Source organism: Anser cygnoides, chromosome 4 (genome assembly GCF_040182565.1).
Source record: "Anser cygnoides isolate HZ-2024a breed goose chromosome 4, Taihu_goose_T2T_genome, whole genome shotgun sequence".
Lineage (NCBI taxonomy): Eukaryota > Metazoa > Chordata > Aves > Anseriformes > Anatidae > Anser > Anser cygnoides.
The window spans coordinates 70,299,079-70,322,201 of NC_089876.1; the positions used below are offsets into that span (position 1 = coordinate 70,299,079).

Sequence of the window (23,123 nt, forward strand, 5' to 3'; positions counted from 1 at the left end):
AATAAAGTATTAAAAAAAATAACCTGTATATTAGGTCATATTTACTTATAAAATTTCTTAGGCCTCAGAAATAACTTTGCATTCTTTTTACATGCACAGTTTAGATCAGTAATTATGAAAACATCAAGCATAGCAAACACTCAAACTGCAAACACTGCTAATAAGAAGGGCAGTATATTTGCAAACAGACATGGCTCTCAACCAAAAAATCTTCCTGTCTTCACAGACACACTGTTCATTCTAATAGGAGTTAAAAATAAAATAAAATAAAATAAAACAAACAAAACAGTTTAATAGGAGTTTAAACGACTAACATTTTTCAACAGTCTGTTACTTTTGAACATTTTTCCAATTAGTGTTCTCCTTGGTACAAGAAGACAAAATGCTGTTGATACATCAGCAACATAAGAAAGCAGAGAAAAATCCTAAATCTTATGGAAAGTGCTTCTCTTCCCTTCCCATGAGAGATATATTGTTAGATATATCCTAGAAGTAAATCATAGAAGTTGAAGTCTAAAATCACTTCAGTCTTTTCTCCAGCTCCGGTTCTCACAAATGACATCATGTGCTACCAAAAGTTTGAGAGAACCGAAATGTGAAAAACTTGTTGAGAAGATGCCTTTTGGCTGAGGACAAAGCCCTGAGAGCAATTACTAAACTAAGGGTATAGTGTCAGATTCAGTGGGTAGGGAGATAACAGAATAACTATGAAGAATGACTTAGTGATTTGTAAGACAGGATCAAGGAGAAAAGGGCATGTGAGGACTTGCGATGCATTATATATAATTTCTGTACTGAAACGTACAAAAAGAAATGATGTGAATGCAGCTGATAGCTGCTAACTGTGAAATAACTTAGGTACGGCTAAACGTGTGAGGAGAGAGAAACACTTCAGAGTGGAAGTCTGGTGATCCTTGAAGAAAAAAGATGGTGGTCCATAATGCAAATACAATTAAGAAATGAACAATATCATACCACTGCAGGAGGCAGACTATATTTGAAAAGAACTTGTCTTGTGGTGAGCTACACGTTAGCAAGAGGTATGGTTTCACTACACCTGCTATTGGACATTATGGGGGGTAATAATAAAGAAGGTAACATTTTGAAGCTGTTCAGTTAGAGTTGCCAAATATTGATCTCTGTCTCAAGAAGTATGCACTATAAGAAATACAAGAAGCTGATTTGTTTACCTTTTTTTTTTAATTAATCTAGTATTTGATGATCTCAGCTTTGCCATTCTATGTTGTTTTCCACGTTTATGCTTCATTTCCTCATAAGAACACAATCCAAATCCTCCATTTGAGTGAATCCTGTTCTTTCCCCATATTGACATAATTGTATAAAATAATTAGGTTGTCTGCTGCCATCCTGGGGAATCAGAAATACAAGTCTATTAAGCTTTTTAATTATCTGTTAAAAAATGTAGTTCTTTTAAGTGAAGTGACGTAGTACCCTTTAAACTGTAGCATATGCTTTCCTAAGAGTTAGGGTAGAACACGTTTTTCTTTGCCAAGTGACCTAATTTATGATTTAAGATGCAGTAGATATACTGTCAAATATCAATATATTTTTTTAAATTGTCATCCAGAAAGAAGTGTTATATACTCACCTTTCAGAAGTTTAGAATTCAAGGTCAGGTTAATTTTAAAATACAGTTTGGAAGTAAAGTTTTATTGAAACAGCTTTTATAAAGGTGACAACTTTTACAGTGGCCTTTTTTAATTGAAAGAACATAAATTACACATTTCTGAGGGCATAGAAATTATGACCAAACTGCATTTCCTGGAATAAGGACACGTAGTTTCTCTTGCAGATGGAAATTTTTATTTTGTAGCACACCGTCATAGAGTCAGTAAAACTCGATTTCTAGTCATATTTAACACTTGATTTTGGACAGCTTTTTCTACCTAATGGGCTGGTTAGTACAGCCTATAAGAAAACTAAAATCCAATGGCAATTAATAAGATATGTATTCTATTTTGGTTGAAGAAATTTACTTTCTATAGTCAGCTAAGAAAATAGACTAGAATTGGAATAAAATGTGTTTATTAAAGTACACGTTTAACCTGTCTAAAGAAGGTTAAGTTCTGCATCTTATTTTTACTTTTGGATAAACCACTCCCTCGCTACCCAAACATTCCCTGGGTATGAAATGAAGAAGCAAATCATAATCACCTGCCTTAGTTTAAATTTCAAGTAGCTAACTTGAATCATTGAGTTGTTCTTTTGAGGTAAGTGGGATTATGTGCTTAAAATTAATCGTTCATTTATGTACCTTGTAATGGAATGATTTTAATTTGCAAGAACACTGAAGTCTTCTGACTATATATTAAAAAAAAAAAAAAAGTTCGTAGACAAAGTTTATATCCATTATGTCTGTCTGTCATGTAAGTATGAAGAAATTTACCAGAAGTGTGCTACTGGTTAACATTTTCAAACAGAAATTTCAAACAGAAAAATTTCAACAGAAGTACTGTTGTGAAGCTATACAACTAGTGATGCAAAAGAATTTTGAAGGCTTCCTCCAAACCTTCCTGCCTGTATGGTGCTCTGCCTAGGACAGACTAAGATGCGATATCACAATATATTAATCTGTATATAAAAAAAAAATAATAAATCAGACCTACCACTACAACAACTGATTTATAACTATCTGATTAATAGGTGTAGATAGGTATTGTAGACAGAAATCAGTTAAATTTGGAAGCTGAATGCTTATTTGCCATAGACAACACTGCTTCTGGGCCCCTGCAAGGCTTCAGCCGGGCTGTAGCAATATTGGCTATTTCTCCAGAAGAAAGGGATATATACTTATATATATATATATTTTAACCAAACCAAAACAACAACAGATTATATTTTGCAAACACTAACTACCTACAGTTATGAATTCAACAAAATTGTTATTTCCTGAACTAACTTAATTCCAAAGTAATCAGCAGTAAGTGGGTTATTGTTAGCTCTAGAAATGTTTTTTTTTTCCACTGAAAGTACCAAATGTACTGACTGAAACATAATAAGATTCAAAACTTTTACCTTAAAATTACTATAGTTACCAAAATAATAAAATTCTATTTAATATCCCAAGTGCTCTACAAAATTAAGAGTTAAAGCCTGTCTTTTCTTCTCTGAATGGTACTTAAGGTGGTAGGTAGTGAAGGGAGGTAGTGAGTTGTCTTTCCCCAGCTTTGGGGAGAGGACAGAAGTAGTTTCTGTGCTCAGAGTACAGCAAGGCATGGGTCAGGGTACTGGTGGATATCTCAGCCTTATGTGAGAAGAGCTGAAAGATAATGGAAAACAAGAAGATGCATTTGGCCAGATGCATGGGTTGCAATAGAAGAAGCGTGTGCAAAATGTGTCGGCATTCCAAAATGTGTGTGAAGGTGTTAATATTCTTCTATGAACATCGATAAGCTCTAGCATGTTTAGTTCTAGACAGAAGACAAAAGAGAAAATACTTCTGTTTTAATCATCATTTTATGACTGAAGGCAAAGAAATGAGACCCATCTTTTTTTTTAACTTTTTTTTTTTTTTTTTTAGTGAAATTGTGCTGTAGACTAATGCCTCAATTTCCCATACTGGGATATGAACATGTTTTTATTACTATGAAAAAGGAATCTTATACAATAAACCAAGATTTCAGTGATCACTTTCTCTGTGATGCAAAGTATAAACAACATAAATTTTACATGCATAGTTTTATATGTAAATTCTTAGTCTTATGCTGATCAGAATTCATCTCCATTGTGTTTCAAGTTAATATATACATTAAATATAATTCTGTTACACATTTCTAGATGTATTTACATATAGGTTGTTTATAACTTCAGTAAGGGAAGTGACTAATTATGAGAGAAAAGACATCTGGGAAGTAAGTTTATTTGCTTATTGTTATCAGTACACATAATTAAAGTATTGCCATTTCTGTATTCTTTATTAAGAAGAAAATATTTTAGCATAAGTGATTTCAAAACAACTGAAAGAAAATAGTTTTTTAAAGTTTATAGATGAAACACTAAAACCATCTAGTGATAGTCCATCATGTGGGGCTGCTTTCATGATTAAGGCAACATGTTGGAGGCTGTATAAGAATTTTTTTTTCTAATTCTAAGGAAGATATAAAATTGATGACTGAAACTTTTAATTCTTTCCACTTACGGCTTTCTACTGTTTCTTTTTTTTTGTTTGTTTCTTTTTTTTTTTTTGAATTGGAAGTGAAAGTCCACTGTATAGGGCTAAAAAGTAGCTGAAACCAAAAACCAAAAACCAACCAACCAACCAACCAAATCTTTTGAAAGGTTTTACATCTGTTGAAGCAAACATTCAGCCAGAATTTCTAGTACTTTTGCCACTATTGCCAAGTGGTGGTGAGTGATAAATAACAGGTCTGCTTAAATGATTGAGATTCTGGAATTACTTTGGCTGCAAGATCTGCTGTATCAGCAAAAAGAAAAAAATAAAAATAAAAAAATGAACATTTCCCAGACAATATTTCATTAGCTTTGTTCTTCCGTAAGTTATTCTTTGTGCGATTTAGATGCAGCCGCTAAATACATATGATATCCCTGATGCTTTGTAGGGTGGCCCAACTTATTTTAACTGTTTTCATGTGGTTTTAGTAGCTTATTTTCATCATCTTTCATTCAATTGATCTGTTTATAGTTTTTTGTTTACAAATTTATTAAAAAGGCATTGTTAGCATAATGAGGTAAATGTTGGTGATAGAGCAGTCCTTGAATCTTTTTTTTTTTCTTTTTTTTTTTTCCCCCCATCTGGACCAAGATAGACCCTTGCTAGGAATTTAATCATAGTTTAAAAAGCCTAAACACCCATTTCAGAAGCAAAATTACCTCAATATTATTACAATAATTTCATTCAGGAAACAGATCATCTAGTCAGAAAAAAAGTCATGACTTGGGAAGAACAGAATGTACTTAAGATGTTGAAATCCTCATAAATAAGCTGATTCTTAGACAGAAGATAGCAGAATGAGATCTGTGATGATCATACATTAATAATAAAGAGTAAACAGATGTTCTCCAAAATGGATTTCACGTGAAATGTTGGCTTTGTTTAAGGAAAGAAAACAGAGTCAGATCTTCATCTAATATGAATTGTTATAGCTCCACGGAGAACAGTAATATAGATGCTGAAAAATAATTTTATATCCATAGAGGTATACTGAACATACAGCAGAATAGCAATAGAGTTTCATGGTCAAAATATAACATTATTTAATACAACCAGACTTATTTTTACACAATAAAATTGTGAAGTATTTATGTGCATTTTCATTATTCACTGTACAATTGCCTTTTTTTATTAAAAATTTATTTTGATATAGGTAGAAAAGAGCTGGGCAGTTCATTCTGAAGTCAAGACTATTTGGTTTCTTCAAAGTAATTGTTTAGCATTTGGCACAGAATTGTTTTCACTTATTCTCTTTTTGATTTTTGCCTGATTGTAATATCTAAAGCTCACATACTGTGTCCTGTGAGCAATCCTTTCCATTCTAGTAGTAAGAAACAACTTGTGAGTCCTTGGTTTAGCCCTGGTTAAGGAAAGTTTGAATTTGTTAATGGTATGTTTTGACTGAAAATTTATATTTTCCCCACTTTTAAGCTTTTGCTGCTAAGATCATTTCCTCTGTATACAGGGGAAAAAAAAAAAAAAAGAAAAAAAAAAACTTGGTAAACTGTGATATGTTTTGTGTTTGGAAGAGAGTGTAGCTTATGAACTTACAGCCTTTAAATCATATAAATATTACAGAGGATTTTGAAAGTCGCCTTCTTAAACTTGGAGTGAGGGACAGCATAATATATGTATAGGAGGGCAGTGTGTATTCCTGTCTGCTCTTCTGACACACCCTTGAGTTTAGGAATGAAATGGCATTAGAGCATTATACTTTGGCTAATAATAAATGTCTCAGGAGCAGAAGCAAAACAGTAGCTTGCTGTGGCTTTATTATGAATTACAATATAATTTTAAACAGTATTTAAGTAAAGGTGCATTATATGAGATGTGCTGTCACTGAAATCAATATTCCCCGAGTTGCTACTTTCAGTGCAAGCACAGACTTGTAAGTAGAGTTAAATGAGAGGTATGTGTGAAAGAGAAAGGAAGGAAGAGAAAAAAATCAACAAAGCTAACAATAGAGGAAAAAAAAATACAAGATGTCTGTGGTAATAGTTTTAAAAGTAGTCTCTATAATAGAGATGCTGAAGTTATTCTGTATGCTTTGGGGATGAATTCTGAGGCTAAACCAGCTGTAGACCACTTGTTGCAGCTTCTTCTCCCTTTCTGTTTATATGTCAAGTTGGGTAATATGTTTTATTTCCTACTAACATGCACAAACCTGTATCTTGTATCTGTAGGCACCAAGTTCATTGTTAGCTTGCTTCTCTGTCACCTGCTCTACATCTTGCCTAAAGCTCATGGAAGGAACATAGTCTAAATGATTTTCCTTTTCTAAGGGCAAGGCTTCTGTCTACCTGCCTACCAGCTCTTGATTGAAAGGCAGATGTGGCCACTTGTGCTGCTTGTGACTCATGTATCCCAATGTGTAAATAATGAGCTACTACTAAAGAAGTGCACCCTCACTGTGACACATGTAGTAGTGCTCCCACTTCCTGATGGCTGGTTACACTCCCCATCCATAGAAGACCCACTGTAAGCATTCTCTTCCGTTATATACACTTCAACACAGTGTTAAACCCTTTGGCTCCTTAACAGAGAATGTCTATGTCTACATTTCTAGCAGTATCAGTGCTAAATAAACCATGCTGTCTTTATCTTCAAAATGTTATGAATTGCTCTGTATCACTAGTAACTGCACCGTGCATCCAAACGTGTTGAGTTTTTTGAGGATACTGTAATTGGATTAGCAAAATTCAGGCATGATTGTAATTCAGGTTACTAAACAGTTCATGATGCTCTTGATAACAACTTTGTGGAAAAGTCGTTTTGTTGTTATTATTATTAATAATAATTTTATTCTATGAAGGATAAAAACTGACTCTGCTTTGAGCAGGAGGATGGGCCAAATGACCTGCTGAGATCCCCTTTAACCCTCATTATTCTAAGAAAAGTGACTACTATACATTTCCAGATTCCATGGGCAGATCTTCAGCTGTCATGAATCAGAAGACTTCCTTTAGAAACAATAAGCTCAGGTCACTTCACACAGCCTGAATATTTATCTTTATTTTTTTAAACTAGCAAATTTTAATTGTCATATTCATCCTTATTTATATGCTTTCACCCAGGGTCTAAAATTGTGCTATAAATATTATATTTTCACCTCACAATTCTTTGCAATATTATAAAGTACTGTAGATTCTGGTCATAAAAAATCTGTTACACAGCTAGCAAAAAGATCCACGAGTCCTAAACCTTAATTTCCAGCTATAATCAGTTGACTACACTTTCTCAACATGAACTATCATGCAGAATTGCTGTGCATCAGGATATGTACACTTTTCACAGCACTCTGTAAATAATCATCTTTATTCCAAATTTGTATTACAGGTATACTGATTAAAAAAAAAAAAGTCTTCATGCCACAGGCACAGCAACTTTTCCATATACAACAATTATATAACTGTCATGGACTATGATGTTCAGTACAGTGTTTCGTCTCATGCAACATTGGCACATATGAAAGCTCTGGGAGAATCACAGAATTGTAGGGGTTGGAAGGGACCTCAAGATATCATCAGGTCCAACCCCCCTGCCAAAGCAGGTTCCCTAGAGCAGGCTGCCCAGGTAGGCGTCCATGTGGGCCTTGAATTTCTCCAGAGAAGGAGACTCCACAACATCCCTGGGCAGCCTGTTCCAGTGCTCCGTCACCCTCACTGTGAAGAACTTCTTTCGCATGTTGGTGCCAAACTTCCTGTGCTCCATTTTGTGGCCATTGCCCCTTGTCCTGTCCCCATAGACCACTGAAAAGAGGTTGGCCAAATCCCTCTGTCTCCCACACTTAAGGTATTTGTAAACATTAATAAGATCCCCTCTCAGTCTTCTCTTCTCAAGGCTGAACAGATCCAGGTCTCTCAGCTTTTCCTCACAGGTGAGATGCTCCAGGCCCTGTATCATCTTTGTGGCCTTCCGCTGGATTCTTTCCAGGAGATTCCTGTATTTTTTTTGTGCCGGGGAGCCCAGAACTGGACACAGTACTCCAGGTAAGGCCTGATCAGGGCAGAGTAGAGGGGGAGGATCACCTCCCTTGACCTGCTGGCCACACTCCTTTTTAACGCACACCAGGATCCCATTGGCCTTCTTGACGACCAGGGTACACTACTGGCTTGTGGCCAACCTGTCATCCACTAGGACCCCCAGGTCCTTCTCCACAGAGCTCCTCTTCAGCAGGTCATCCCCCAGCCTGTACTGATACATGCGGTTGTTCCTTCCCAGATGCAGGACTCTGCACTTGCTCTTGTTAAACCTCATTTGGTTTCTTCCTGCCCAGCTCTCCAGCCTGTCCAGGTCTCACTGAATAGCAGCACATTGGTATGTTGGCCACTCCTCCTAGCTTTGTATCATCAGTGTACTTGCTGAGGGCAGACACTATTCCCTCAACAAGGTCGTCGATGAAGATGTTGAACAAGACTGGACCCAGCACCGACCCCTGGGGAACACCACTATTCACAGGTCTCCAACTGGACTCTGTGCCACCAATCACCACTCTCTGAGCTCGGCAGTTAGCCAGTTCTCAACCCACCATACTGTCCACTCCTCTATCCCACACTTTCTTAGCTTTGCTAGCAGAATGTTACCAGGACACCCGCCTCGTTCAGCAGGAGACCTACATTATCCCTAGTCTTCTTTTTACTGTTTACATACTTAAAAACCCCTTCTTATTATCCTTTATCTCCTTTGCCAACTTCATCTCCAGGTGGGCTTAAGCCTTCCTTGTCTCATCCCTGCAGGCCCTGACAACACTCCTATACTCCTCCCAAGGGGACAGGCCCTTTTCGCACATTTCATAGACCTTCCTCTTCCTTTTGATCTTGTCAATGAGCTCCTTGCTCATCCACACAGGTTTCCTGCCCCCCTTCCCCAGTTTCCTACTCTTAGGGATGCACCGATCCTGAGCTTGGAGAAAGTGCTGTTTAAATCACAGAATCATAGAATATCCCGAGTTGGAAGGGATCCATAAGGATCACTGAGTCCAACTCCTGGCTCCACACAGATCTACACAAAATTCAGACCATATGACTAAGAGCACAGTCCAAATGCTTCTTAAACTCTGACAGGCTTGGTACCATGACTACGTCCCTGGGGAGCCTGTTCCATTTTGCGACAACCCTCTCAGTGAAGAGCCTCTTCCTGATATCCAGCCTGAACCTCCCCTGTCGCAGCTTGACACCATTCCTGCAGGTCTTATCACTGGTCACTAAAGAGAATAGATCGGCGCCTGCCCCTCCACTCCCCCTTGTGAGGAAGATGTAGGCCGCGATGAGGTCTCCCCTCAGCCTCCTCTTTTCCAAGCCTAGTGACCTCAGCCGCTCCTCATACGTCTTCCCCTCTAGACCCTTCACCATATTTAATGTTGCCCAGCTCTCACAAGCACCCTTGCCTTCTAGCAATCTAGCCCATGAGATACCCCCAAGTAGGTCCTGGAAGAGGTCAAAGTTAGCTCTCCGAAAGTCCAGGGTAGCAATCCTACTTTTTGCCTTACTTCATCCACTCCGGATCTTCAACTCCACCATCTCATGATTGCTGCATCCCAAGCTGCCCCCAACCTTCATGTCCCTAACAAGCCTATCCCTGTTAGTAAGAACAAGGTCCAGAAGCACCCCCGGCTTTGTCGGCTCCTCCACGACCTGAGTCAGAAAATTATCTTCAACACATTGTAGGAACCGTTTGGACTATGTGTGCCTGGCCAAGTTGCTCACCCAACAGATCTCTGGATAATTAAAGTCCCCCATGAAAACCAGCATCTGGGATCATGAGGCTACTTGCAGCTGCTTGTAGAAGGCCTCATCAACCACATCCACCTGATCTGGTGACCTGTAGTAAACCCCCACAACAGTGTCACCCATACCAGCCCACCCCTTAATCCTCACCCACAAGCTCTCCACTTGTTCTTCACCTCCCCCCAGGTGGAGCTGGGTACATTCTAATTTCTCTATCACATAAAGGGCAACTCCTCCTCCTCAGTTCTAGTCATGTAGACTGTGCCACTGTGTTTGCAATTAGATCATGGCCTTGCAACTGTACACAGATCTTCAGCTCATCCTCTCTATTTCCCATGCTTTGCACATTGGCATGCAGGCACTTTAGGGAAGCAGCAGGCACAGTTACCTCTAGATGGACACAAGAAGATTCTGGATTGGGTATCAGGAATGTTACTTTCTGTGAGGAGTGGAGGATATGTGCAATAGAAAGGTAAAGACATATTCCTTACATTCTGCTAGTGCTAGTTTTGTATTTTCTGTCTCAAAATTGTCATTGCAGACCTAGAACCTTTGATGTTCAAGAGACACAATGTGTTATAAGAACAGCCTGAGGAAGAAGATGCAAAGGAGGAAGGATCTTTCTCTGTTTGCTCTTTGCATTCATTGCTATCTTTATCTTGTTCTACTCACCAGCAAAAGTTATGGTTAAAATATGGTTAAAATAGCATCAAGATGAAACAAAGCTTTTATGAGTCTAGCTGTCACCCCAAAGCAGTATCACCGCCTGCAAATTGCTATGAATTTTAGATAACCCTTGTATTGGAGTATCTTATTGGGAGCAGCTGAGTGATTCAGACAGCTTATATATTGCCTTATAACTACTCATAGTTCATCCTTAATTTTTGCCCCTTTGAGTCTGAAAAAGTTACAGTAAATATTTACTAACTCTGGGAAATGGAATAGGGATTTTCTTATCTGCTAGGTGTTTATGAAGTATGCTTTCAGCTATTACTGTTGACTTTGACCAAGTCCACACTAAAGTGAATGATTCCTAATCCAAATGCAGGGTAGCCTTTGTCATCGTTAGTCCTACAGCAAAGTGAATACTATGGAGGGTCTTTTCTGCACCTCTGCATCCCTTCGTCATGAAGATTATTTCTGGTGTTTGTTTGGTTGTATTTTGTTGTTGTTGTTGTTGGTCCCCTTTTTTGGGGGGGTGGGGGAAGGGAGCAGGGAGGAAGCTGGTATAGACCAATTAAAATAGTGTGAAACTTCTCTTGTGGTCTGCCAAAGTTGTATTTTTATAGCAAGAAAAGAAGGGTAGATGTTACATGCTATGGAACTTTGTATAAAGGTATATGAGAGTGTTCAAAGGCACAGAGCTTGCTGGGAAAGTGTTGGAAAAATTTTCCAGGTGGAGAGGGGTCAAATGTGATACAATACTGTTCATATTGCATACAGGGAATATTACCCTGGGGTGTGTGTGTGTGTGTGTGTGTGTCTTAGACTGAGCTGGTTGACTTACTTGTAAAGACAGTTGGGAAGCAAGAAGAATTAGAAAACCATGACCCTGCAGCTCACTTCCATGATAACGAAGTCATGATTGATAATGTAAGCTTGGTAAATGTAGACTGGAAGAAAAAAATGAAAATTTAAAAAAAAAAAAAAGTGTTTCCAAGCTCTGTTGAACATAAGTTAAAAATTTAAAGGAGGTAAACACATGGGATGGAAAAAGATGTCCTGTTCTACACAGTGTGATGAGGCTCATAAAAAGTCATGTACTTCTCAGGTGACATTAGAGAAGAGGGATTAGTAGGGGCTTTTCTTAACTATATTTGCTAATATGGTCAAGTTTGAAGCAGGAGAAAAAAATAAAGAGGAGAAATTGACAAAACTGTTTTCTTCCTATGTAAAATATGAGGAATAATTCTGTGTCACACAGAATTATATAAAAAGTTAGTACTGACCCCGTTTTTCTGATTTGTCTAAAAAAAGATAAGTGGCAAACAATGACGTTTGTTTCTATTACGGGAAACTTAGCCTTTAATAGCATACTTAAAACATTCAGATATCCAGTTCTTATTTAAAAGAAAATCCTGCGTTTTGCTAACAGAAAACGTTAACTTCTGTTTTTCTTACAAACTCTCTAAAAACACCCCTGCTTTAACTAAATCAATGTCCAGTAGCTTTTTGAAAGTATGTTGTTGGATCTTTTCACTCTGAGAAAATCAAAAAACAGTAAAAAAAAAAAAAAAAAAGAATGGATTTTAAAGTTTTCCTCACCTCTTGCTCACTAAAGCTAAAAGCCACATGAGAATACGTAGCATACCATCGTTTCTTTGTTTTTATGTTTTGTTCTGTATTTTAGTACTTTGTAAAGACTAGTTAATAGTAATAGAAACTGTTCTCACTGTAATGAAATATGCTCTATATTTTAAAAATAGTTATAGATCCTTTCCTTACAATAACATTTCTTGTAGTTCTAAATATTGTTTCATATGTCATATTGTCTGTTGAAGTATTGAAAAGTTAACTTATACGTGTATTTCTACTGTTTAAACGTTATTTTAACTTGTAGATTCTTTTCTCATCTTTGAGGGGAGGAGAAGGAAGAGAGAAACTTGGAAAACATCATTTCATAGGAGTAATAATATATATTTTTAAATATCATTTATTTTTCCTTCCTAGGGAATTAATTATGTCAGTTCCATTGAGAGTGCTTGTCGGCTTAAAGCTTTTAGTTTTACAGTCAAGTAATTAACAAGAGACTTAGATAGTATCATCTATGTTAACAGATTTATGATGAATGTTACTTAGTGTAAAATTACTTTGCATTACTCCTGTCTGCATCACTGCTGCGGGAGTTTATCCACTTTACAATAAGAGAAAATAAGGATGACTTTCTTGTAATAAACACTGTTCAGTTCTATAATAATTTGCAAATGGTCAATAATTGTTAAAATCACAGCAGCTGGGCTTCGTCTTCTACCTGATGGATTGCATGTGTTGAGGGTGCTTCTCTGAGGGCACCTCCCTGTTATAACTTATTTGTAACTCCTATCTGAAAGCAAGAGATTAGCTAAAAAGCTGATGCTGTGATGTAAATAGGGAATGTGATGGAAGTCATGCAAAGGGGATGCACCAGATTTTTACTGACTTCCTGTAAAATGATTTCTACCTTGCAGAAATGATAAGGCTGCTTTGTAACAAGGCTTAGTGGTCTTGTGTGGTGATTTGTGAGGATGTTTTTTCTGCAGGTACAGAAGAGGGGAAGGTGTAATGTGAATACATCTGAGTCAGCTCATTTATGAGTGCTGTCACAACTTGGTTATGATAAGTGAATTTCATTCCCAAATGCTATTTTTTTTTTTTTCTGTCTGAGAGATAAGTCCTTTGGTGAAGGCTGCAGAGGGAGGCAAGTCCTGGAGAGAAAAATAAATAATACGGGTACCTCTAGGCATCAGTTTAGTACATGAAACCCACTTTTTATCCAGTATAAGATCTTATGTTACCCATGTGTAAGTTTAGGTAAAAACAGAAGTTAGCCGTACTAAAAGTACTATTTTTTGTCTACTATTGGAAAAAATGCCTGACTGTTTTACCTACTTAAAGATGCTCAGATCTGAGTCCAAAGTGCTTCTTGAAGTGAACATACCAATATCTGGCTCACTGATTTATTTGCTGCTGATTGTGAACTTAACTATTCAATAATTTTGACTCTAGTTGTACCATTATTTGTGAAGACAAATTGAGATTCGGTGGGACAGTAGCTTTTGACATTATGCTGAGGGCATGCAAAGCACTCTAGCTATCACTCCATAATCTGTTTGACTGAAATACTGTGTATTGATTGAATTCAAGCACTTCAGTAAATGGCACAACTGGTATTTAAATTAATAGGAGTAGGGAGCCACTTTCACTAAAGATGTATTTGGTCTTGGCATGTTGGAATGGTATAAAAGCCAAGCTTATTTGCTTTTTCCTCTGTCTTCCCTGTCTGTGCCAGAAATATTGTTCAGATTCCAGATTTGCCATTTGTGCCCCCACTATTACCTCTTTGCCTCAGCTGTGTACTTAGCATCACTACCTAGCTTACAGCTGAATCAAGTTTAAGTTCCTGTAGGAGCTTAAGTAGGAGTTTAAATTACTTAGTCACAGCTATTTTAGCTCAGGTGTGTTATGTTTTTGTTTTGCTTTTTAAATTGATATCGGGAAGGAATTTTGCTGTTTTGGTCTACATATTCAAATTGAGTCTATGCGGTGTAATTGCATTTCTCTTTCAAGGGGAAGAATATCTTTGTTCTTTTGTATAAATCCCTGTCACTCAAATGAGTAGGTTTGCTACTGCTTTCTACTCCTGGGTCCATGTTGCAAGTTTGTAAGTTAAAAGCTTCTGTCTGGATGTGGTCTTGTGTCTTGTACAGCCAGGTAGTGCAATATTAAGAACGTGCTTTGGAGTTCAAACCAATACCCGTTCAGCCTCTCTCTTCTGATTCATCAGGTAGTGATTAGTTTCCTGAAGACATGAAAAGCAAAATGTAGCCCCCTTCCAATGGTATTCTTAAACAGTGTGATATAATACTTTTTTATTAAAGGGGATTAAAGAAACCAAGCAGACATTATTTACTATCAAATGCCTTTTCCTAGAACCCTTTGGTTAGCATACGACCTCTGCTTAATGATGCCTCTTGGTTAGAAAAAATGTTTGCCACAAATCCAATTATTCTCTGTTACAATCTGTCCTCAGAAAGCACTTTGCTCAAACCGCCTCCTCAGCCTTTGCTTTATATATATAACTTACAAAATACAGAAATTTGCCAGCAGAGTTCCAGTTGGAACTCCATGTTTTAAATAAGTCCCCTTTTAAGTACTGAAAAGCCACAATGAGGTCACCCCACTGGAGCCTTCTCTTTAGGCTGAACAGCCCCAGCTCTCTCAGTCTTTCTTCATAGGAGAGGTGCTCCAGCCCTCTGATCATCTTCATGGCCCGCCTCTGGACTCACTCTAACAGCCCCATGTCCTTCTTGTGCTGGGGGCCCACACCTGGATGCAGCACTCCAGGTGGGGCCTCACAAGGGCAGAGCAGAGGGGGGGACAGTCACCTCCCTCCACCTGCTGGCCACTGCTTTGGTGGTGCAGCCCATGATGCAGTTGGCCTTCTGGGCTGCAAGCATGCACTGCTGGCTCATGTTGAGCTTTTTGTCCACCAGAACCCCCTAGTCCTTTTCTGCAGGGCTTCTCTCAGTGAGTTCTTTTGATTGCCCTGGCCCAGGTGCAGCACCTTGCACTTTGACTTGTTGACTCGTGAGTCTCATTAGGCTCACATGGGCCCACTTCTCAAGCCTGTCCAGGTCCCTTTGGATGGCATCCCTTCTTTCTATCAACTGCGCCATTCAGCTTGCAGTAGAAATTATATAACTTAGGGAGGTAAAAGAAAATACTCTGTTCTTGTGGCATCTTTCAGCTATTGCTCTTCAACCTCCTTTTAGTGTAAGGGTTCTGCCAGGTAAATGCTGTTTTTTGGCTTCTAATGGGAATAGTGTTCATGAAGGGGCAGAGAACAATTGTCCCCCATATCCACCACTGTAGTGGTTTAACCCAGATGGCAGTTAAGAACCACTCAGCCGTTCACTCCCTTTCTCAACCTCCTCCCTCCCCTCCCTGTGGGATGGGGGAGAGAATTGAGGGGAAAAAAAAAAAAAAAAGCTTGTGGATTGAGACAGACAGTTTATTAGGACAGAAAAGAAATGAAAGTAATAGTGATAATAGTTCTACTAATAACAATGTGTACAAAAGAAGTGATAGACAATGCAATTGCTCACCACCTGCTGACTGATGCCAAGCCTATCCCCAAGCAGCCAGTGCCAGCCCCTCCCATATAATTGCTCAGTGTGATGCCACATGGTATGGAATACCCCTTTGGCCAGTTTGGGTCAGCTGTCCTGGGTCTGTACCCTCCCAGCTCCTGCTGCACCCCCAGCCTGTCTGCTGGCAGGGCAGTGTGAGAACCTGAAAAGTCCTTGGCTTAGTGTAAGCACTGCTCCACAACAATTAAAGCATCAGTGTGATATCAACATTATTCTCATCCTAAATCCCGAACATAGCACCATGCCAGCTACTAGGAGGGAAACTAACTCTATTCTAGCCAAAACCAGGACACCCACCCACCCAGGGATGAGGAGATCCTTTCAGGTGATTTTTGAAAAATGTGGGACTTCTGGGAAAAGTAGCAGTAAGTAGGATGAAGGGATGCAAGGCACGGACTCCTGATGGCTCTTGAACAGGAGACATTTATTGCCCTTTTTCACTACTACACATACTTTCTTCGTAGCCCCACGTGCTGTCCACGTGCCCGAATCTGCTGTACAATTGGTTAGAGACCCTCAGACACATGCCTTGAGCCAGCCAGCAATTGGCCACTGACCAAAGCTCATCTTGAACACTGTAGCCAATTTACTTTATCTCGACCTTGCTCAAGTTTTTGGTTCTACCGCTGTTTTCCTCATTATCTCTAATTCAGGGACATGTGAAACAGCACAAAGCTCCATGCGAATTCCTTTCCCACAAGTAGGATATCTGAAGTCAGTAGGCATTCATTTATGCTTCTATGAACCTTACTGTTTTGTTTTCAGTGGTAAGTTACAGTGTAAAATATAGAACATACAGAATATTTTATTTCTTAACTTGTAATTGAATGACTGAATGTATATGTCATATAACGAATGTTAAAGCACTTGGGGGGGAAAAATGATTTGGTACACTAGAAATAGTTCATGTCAGTGCTAGTTACTAAAGTTTGAGAACTTGAGTTTTTTTTTTTTTTTAACTCAATAAGCTGTAAATATTAAAAAGAGGTGAAAACTAGTTTTAGTTTAAAAAAAAAAATATAAATAAATAAATTCAAATTCACTTCCTGTATTTCTATTCCCATCTGCCAGGCACTAGAACAGGCTCTCTGGGGAAATGGTCATGGCACCAAGTCTGATAGAGTTCAAGCATCTTATTTATTTTGAGTCTGTGATCCTTGTGGGTTTGTTTGAACTCAGGATATTCTATGGTCTGGTCGTTTTTGCATCCTACAAGGCAGAAGTCAGTTTGGGTTCAATGAGGGTATCAATGAAAATTATCTCTTATTTAGTTTATTTGCTTTTGTACTAGCCTTTCAAGGAAGGAGATGCATTTGTGTATTAGACTGTTTATTTTCTGAGAGTAACCAGGCTACATAGCATGAATTTAACCTACTGTTTGTAATTTCTGGTGGCTAAATATTTTTATTCTTCATATGACATTAACGATGCTTTTTGCTAAATTGTCTGTTCAAGCTAAATAATGCTAGAGAAATGAGTGACTTTGTCCTCCTATTTTGGTGGTAGTATAGTCACATACATTAGCTACAAAATCAGTTATTCAGACATATGAAAAGACAGCTTTGTTAGCAGGACAAAGGTTATATACATAATCACACAAAAAGGATTTTCTTGCTGTGTTATCTAGGAGCTTCTGTGTGTATCTTTGGTTGCCTGATGTAGAATCACTGAATTGCTCAGGTCAAAAGGGAGCTCAAGAGGTCTCTAGTCCAAGCTCCTGCTCAAAGCAGGGTCAACAGTGAATTCAGACCATGTTGTCCAAAGCCCAGAAAGTCTCTGAGGACAGACCTTCCACAACCTCTCCAGATAGCCTGTTCTGATACTTCATTATCCTCAAAATGAAAGCCTTTTTTATCCCCTATTATCCAGGTGGAGCCACCTCTGTTTCAGCTTGTGGCTGTTATCTCTCATCCTCCCACTGTGCACCACCTTGAATAACCTGGCTCATTTTTTTTTTTTCCCAATAGTTGCCATGTAAGTACTGGGGGTATGCTGCTACGCCCCCTGGAACCTTCTCTCCAAGTTCAAATAAGTCTTGTTTTTTCCAGCCCAAACCATCTTGGTGGTCTTTACAGGGTCCACTGCTTTAGCCAAACATCCACAAGGAGCCCTTGATCCTTCTCAGCAGAGCTCCTACCTAGAGATTTTGGCCCAGCAGTATGACTGGAAAGGGAAATCACAGGCACGTGACTTTGCTTTTGCCCTTGCTGAATTTCCTGAAGTTCTTCATGCAATATTTATAAAACAAACATATATTGTATCAATACATTTTATTTTGTTATATACCTTCTTACAACTTACTACAACAAAAATATAGGAAGCTAGATCAAGAAAAGTTACAGAAAGTTATCCACTTCTATCTCCCTGAGGTGGGATTATGATGTTATTGTCTGATGATGCTGAGACATATCACATCCATTTATTAAAAAAGTCACACAGTATGCATTAAACGTGAATGCATATATATATTTACAATACTGCATATTACGTGTTATCACTGAGGGTTAGAGAAACTATGGCTTAGCAGATAGGATATCCACATGTAAATTATAAGACTTGGTCCTTGATGTGGGCCTGTTAACTGCCTTTAATAAAGATTTGCTTGTATTATTTCTTTTTTTACCAATCAAGAGTAGATAATGGCTTTAACTGAGATGAAAGAATGCACCATAAATCAGGACATACACTGAAATTTAGAAAATGAACAGAAAAAGTGGTAATTACCTTTTCTTGTTTGCACTATGGGGACACTGTTTCTTAGGCAACATTCAGAAAAGGTGTTTGCCAATGTGAATAAAAACTTCATTTCTTGTGCAGCCTGTGCTTTTTGGTCATTCATTTCACTGAGTACCGTTTCTAACTAGGTTCTATAAATGATACAGTTTTTCTCAAATTTCCAGTTGACTTCAGCAGTCATCAGGAAAACTAACTGAACTAACTGTTCTCTGTTTTTCTTTGGTGGTTTATTTTTCTTCACTGCCTCAAAAATATCAGATGTGTCATATTATCCCTGTAGTGATTAATGTCCCTTCTACTACTAGTTTCCCTGCAGAAATATGTGACCATATTTAGGTAAAAGCAAGCCTAATGCGACTATCCTTACATGCTTGGAAATTTTTGTGTTACTGTGTATGACTACTCCTATAACTATTCCTGTTTGCTTTTCATCTCTTTCTACAAAATATAAACCTGGCACAGTGTGATCACTGATCTTCTTTGAAAAGAAGAGTCTTAGTTAAGTCACAGTTTTGTTTATAGTCGTGGCGAAACTTATAAGAATACTCCTTCTGGAGTGGTTAGTTCATGCAGAACTCACTTGGCATGTTAGTCCAAGTATGATCCACTCAGCCAGGAGTTCTTCTGATGGAAAGAAGGATAATATCGAAGGAAGACTTTGAATTGGATATGCCTGCTGCCCTTCAAAAGAAGGGAAGGGGAGGGAATATGTGAGGAAAACTGAATTGAGTTGATATTTGGTAGGTAGAAGGATCTAATTCTTCTTCATAAGCAGCCATATTGACCTGGAAGCACTGATAATCACAGAACTACTCACTGCTAATATGTAGGACTCACTGAAGATAGGTGTCACTTACTCAGAAAATTAGTGCTTTTCTTTTTTGAAAGATAAATTCCTATCTATAATGGCTGTAGTGTTTGGTTTTCTTGCTGTATCCTGGTTTCTGATTATTCGTTCCTACTTGACCTCAAGTTTTTTATCATTTTATAATGCAATTTTAAACCCATTCAGGAGGAGGGGAGGTGCTTTCAAATGAGCTCATAAAGCATTATGCTTTAAATCAATTTTGATGTCGGGAGTAAATTCAGAAGCCTTAGACAGAGCTGACAATAGCCATCACCTGTAAGCCAGCATGTCTAAATTGACTTTCTTTGATTTATAGGGCAGTCTTTTTCTGAGAGCTTTATAGTGTTGAATAAGTGAGGAGGATGCGTTATTCACTCTACAAGCACTGTATTGACTTAGCTGTATTGCCCTATTTACTCAGTGGGCAATTTCAGTTCATTAGCCATAGCAAGCTTGTATTCGTGCTCTTCTTCCTAGTTAGATATTTTTGTACACTTACAAATTCAAAGGTCTATTTTTGTCAGATTGCAAAATGTGTGTAGTTTATTAGCACTTCTGTCCCCAGCTCCTTCTCTTCTGACTCTGTGGAATTATTATTATTTTTTAAGCATATAGTTCTTTTTTGTTACCTCTTCAAGACCACAAATAGCAATATGCATTACAGCAACAGATCACTACTGAAATCAATTATATTTTATTTTACAATGGGGTGCAGGAAGGGAGAAAGGCTGTCTCTGTTGCATTCCAGCAGGTGGGAATTCAACATCTAGGGGTTGTAAACCTAAAAATACTAATGCTTAGTACACTATTTTTTCCATGTTCCAGGAATTATCCCAATTTTGGGATGCATAAGTGATTGTTTACTTTTTTACTTCTGCTTTGAACCAATTTCCAGTTTGTAGAAGAACTGGCTGCTTTTTGAGACAAAACTGTCAAACCATGTCACTGTTAACAGTAGAAAAGGCTCACAGCAGCAAAATGACTGAAAACCACATCTGCCTTTTGAAGTCCAAGAAAGTACTTTGTGTCAAAGGTAAAAGAGCTGATTCACTCTCTTCTGTTATCACTCATATTTATGGTGATCAATAACATCTCTTTCCATCTAGAAAGAAACAGCATTTCCCTAATGCAACATCATCTTAGTTTTGTGAACATCAAGATGGCGTTTGGTACTTTAGATGCATGAGGAAGTATGGGGAAGTGAACAAGGTACCCTAAGAAAAGGAGTATGTAAAAATCTGCTGCAAAGTTTGTAGGTTGTTAGTTCTGTAGGCTTTGATTTTTAAAATTACTCTTCAAAGGCCTAGTCCAGAAATGTGAAAATACAATGTTGTAAAGCATAGCATCTGAAGTCTATAGAATTTTTTCCTTGATTTCAAAGAACCATATGGATTCACACAACGGATAGTTAATTACCTACAAAGGTCCTTCCAATCCAGTCTCCCTGCTCTGACCAGGGTCAGCTAGAGCAGGTTCCTCAGGGCCGTACCCAGTTAGGTTTTCAATATCTACAAGGGTGGAGGCTCCACAACCTCTTTGCAGCCACTGTTCAACCACCCTCACAAGACATATATATATATATGTGTGTGTTTCCTGATCATTAGAGAATCCCTCTAGTGTTTTCTTATGTTTAAATGTTTCCTATCTTAACTTGCACATATTGCCTCCTGTCCTTCTTCTGGGTACCTTTGAGATGAGTCTGGATCTGTTCCTTTAATTCCTTAATATCATACACGTTAATTAGACTCCCTCAAGGCCTGTTGTTGGACTGTGTCATTGTCTCCTGTACTGGGGAGAGCACTCACCCTTGCACTGGTCCCAGAACTCTGGATTTGTCTCCTCAGGGCAGAGCCAGAGGAGAAGGCCCACGTCCCTCAATCTGTTGGTAATACCCAATGCAGCCTAAGAGGCTGTCGGCCCTCTTCACTGCAATGGTGCATTGCTGGCTTATGTTCATCTTGTGTCCACCAGGACTCACACGTTTTTTCCTGTGTTCTTACATGTTTCATATGCTATTTTTCTACACTGTACTTGTACATCCATGTGTTTCTGAATCAGGCAGAGAGCAGCAATGCAGTTAAAAGGCCCAAATCCATGCAGGAAGTGGGGGTACTCAACCCTGCAGGATGTATTTGAAAATTAGCATGATTGGGTCCTAGAAAAGGACAGGTGTACCAAACAAAAATGCCTCAGTATCCTACCACTGGCAATTACTTATTTTTATTTTTAAACTTAGCGGCAGATACTTTGAGAAAATTTCTATTTATGCCTAAGTTATCCTTGTGGTTCTCCTTCTAGCAATAGAGAGGTTAAGGGCAAACTAATGATTTTTTAACCAGACTTAACAGAGAAGTGATAATAGGAAGTGCATTTAAGCTATCACTATTAAAAATAAAAAAAATAATAAGAGCTTGGCTTGTTTCAGTAAATGTGTATATAGCTGTTCAAGTTGTCCTTTTTAATTAACTTTCCCAAATGTCAAAGCACTTTGATTTTTTTAACTAGAAGATGATCAGCTCTAGGTTAATTGATTTTTTTTAATCATCAAAACAGATGCCAATCAAATATGTATGTGCAGTTCACAAAGAATTGTACTTGTATTTGACATCTACTCCTACTGTTGTCATGGTTCTAAACTGGCTATTGTTATTACAAATAATGAGCCTGGGAAAAGCTAACATAAAGGTTTGCCCAATTTGCTACTATTTTGCACTAATATGAAAAGCTCTAATTTTATTTGCATAGGTTTTGATTTATAGATCTACTTGTCATTTGCTACACAAAATAGTAGATTTCATTGTTTGACATTAATTGTGAATTGAGAGCGCTTCTGAAGGAAAACTGTGGGAAACCAAAGTACTCTAGAACAAGAAAATCAATTAACATCAAAATGAAGAAATAATTATAGAACTTCCTGTCATACAAGTCAAAATATTTTTTTCACTGTTCTTTATTTTACCATGGAAGTACCTCTATTTTATTGAGTATATATAATGTATGCTCCTTCCCTCATGGAAAAATGTATTCTTGAAGCATAAGGAGGAAAATAATTTTTTTGAACTACTGAAATATGGTTACAACACTGGAGAAAATTTTCTTCTGTTTTTCCCCCCATTTTTATTTAATTGAATGAATCTTTATAAAATGTTAATAGTAGATTTTAAAGTACTTTATCGTATAACCCATTCCAACGCTATGTTTAACTTCCATAAATGTTTTTTAAGTATTATCTACAAAATGGTTATAAATTTAAATACTAGCAGTAAGCCCTTTAATATATTAAACATGAAAATTTTGTAGGGAGTACATACAATACGAGGGGGAAAACTTTCAAACGCTAATAAGAGTTTGGTGCAGCTTCTACTTTGCAAAATCCAGTTTTTCTCACTATTATATCTTTGAAAGGATAATTAACCTAAATGACTTCTACACTTTGTCCTTTTCTCAAACAGTCTATTGTTCAAATTATTGTTCTGCTATTGATCAAATTAACATTGTGATTTTGATATACTTAATGTAAAACAAAGTTACAGTAGTTTTTACTACTGTGTGGTAAAGTAAGTTCTTCTGCAGTCAAGTTGGATTTTGCTGTGTGTTACTTAAGCACTTGACATCATGACATACTCCCTGCTGTCTCATGATCACAGAAGTTGTCCAGTTGTGCCTACTCTTCCCATCTGCAGAGACTGCTTTAGGTTCCATGTGGAAAGCTAAGCTGATGCTATGTATAAACAGTCTGATACTTTTTATATTCATGCTATGGTTCATTTAGA

The 23,123-nt window shown here is 37.8% G+C and overlaps 1 protein-coding gene across 2 annotated transcripts in view; it reads left to right on the forward strand.

The window, feature by feature from the left end:
* Positions 1–23,123, forward strand: part of GRID2 (glutamate ionotropic receptor delta type subunit 2) — an 807,057-nt gene that overhangs the window by 123,502 nt on the left and 660,432 nt on the right. Inside the window, exon 1 of one of the 2 annotated variants that reach the window (XM_066996366.1) lies at positions 10,154–10,390. The exons of the other annotated variant lie outside the window; for it this stretch is intronic. The gene's annotated coding sequence lies outside the window, so the exon portion shown is untranslated. Of the gene's footprint in view, positions 1–10,153; positions 10,391–23,123 lie in introns of those variants that run through there. 2 annotated transcript variants of the gene reach the window in all.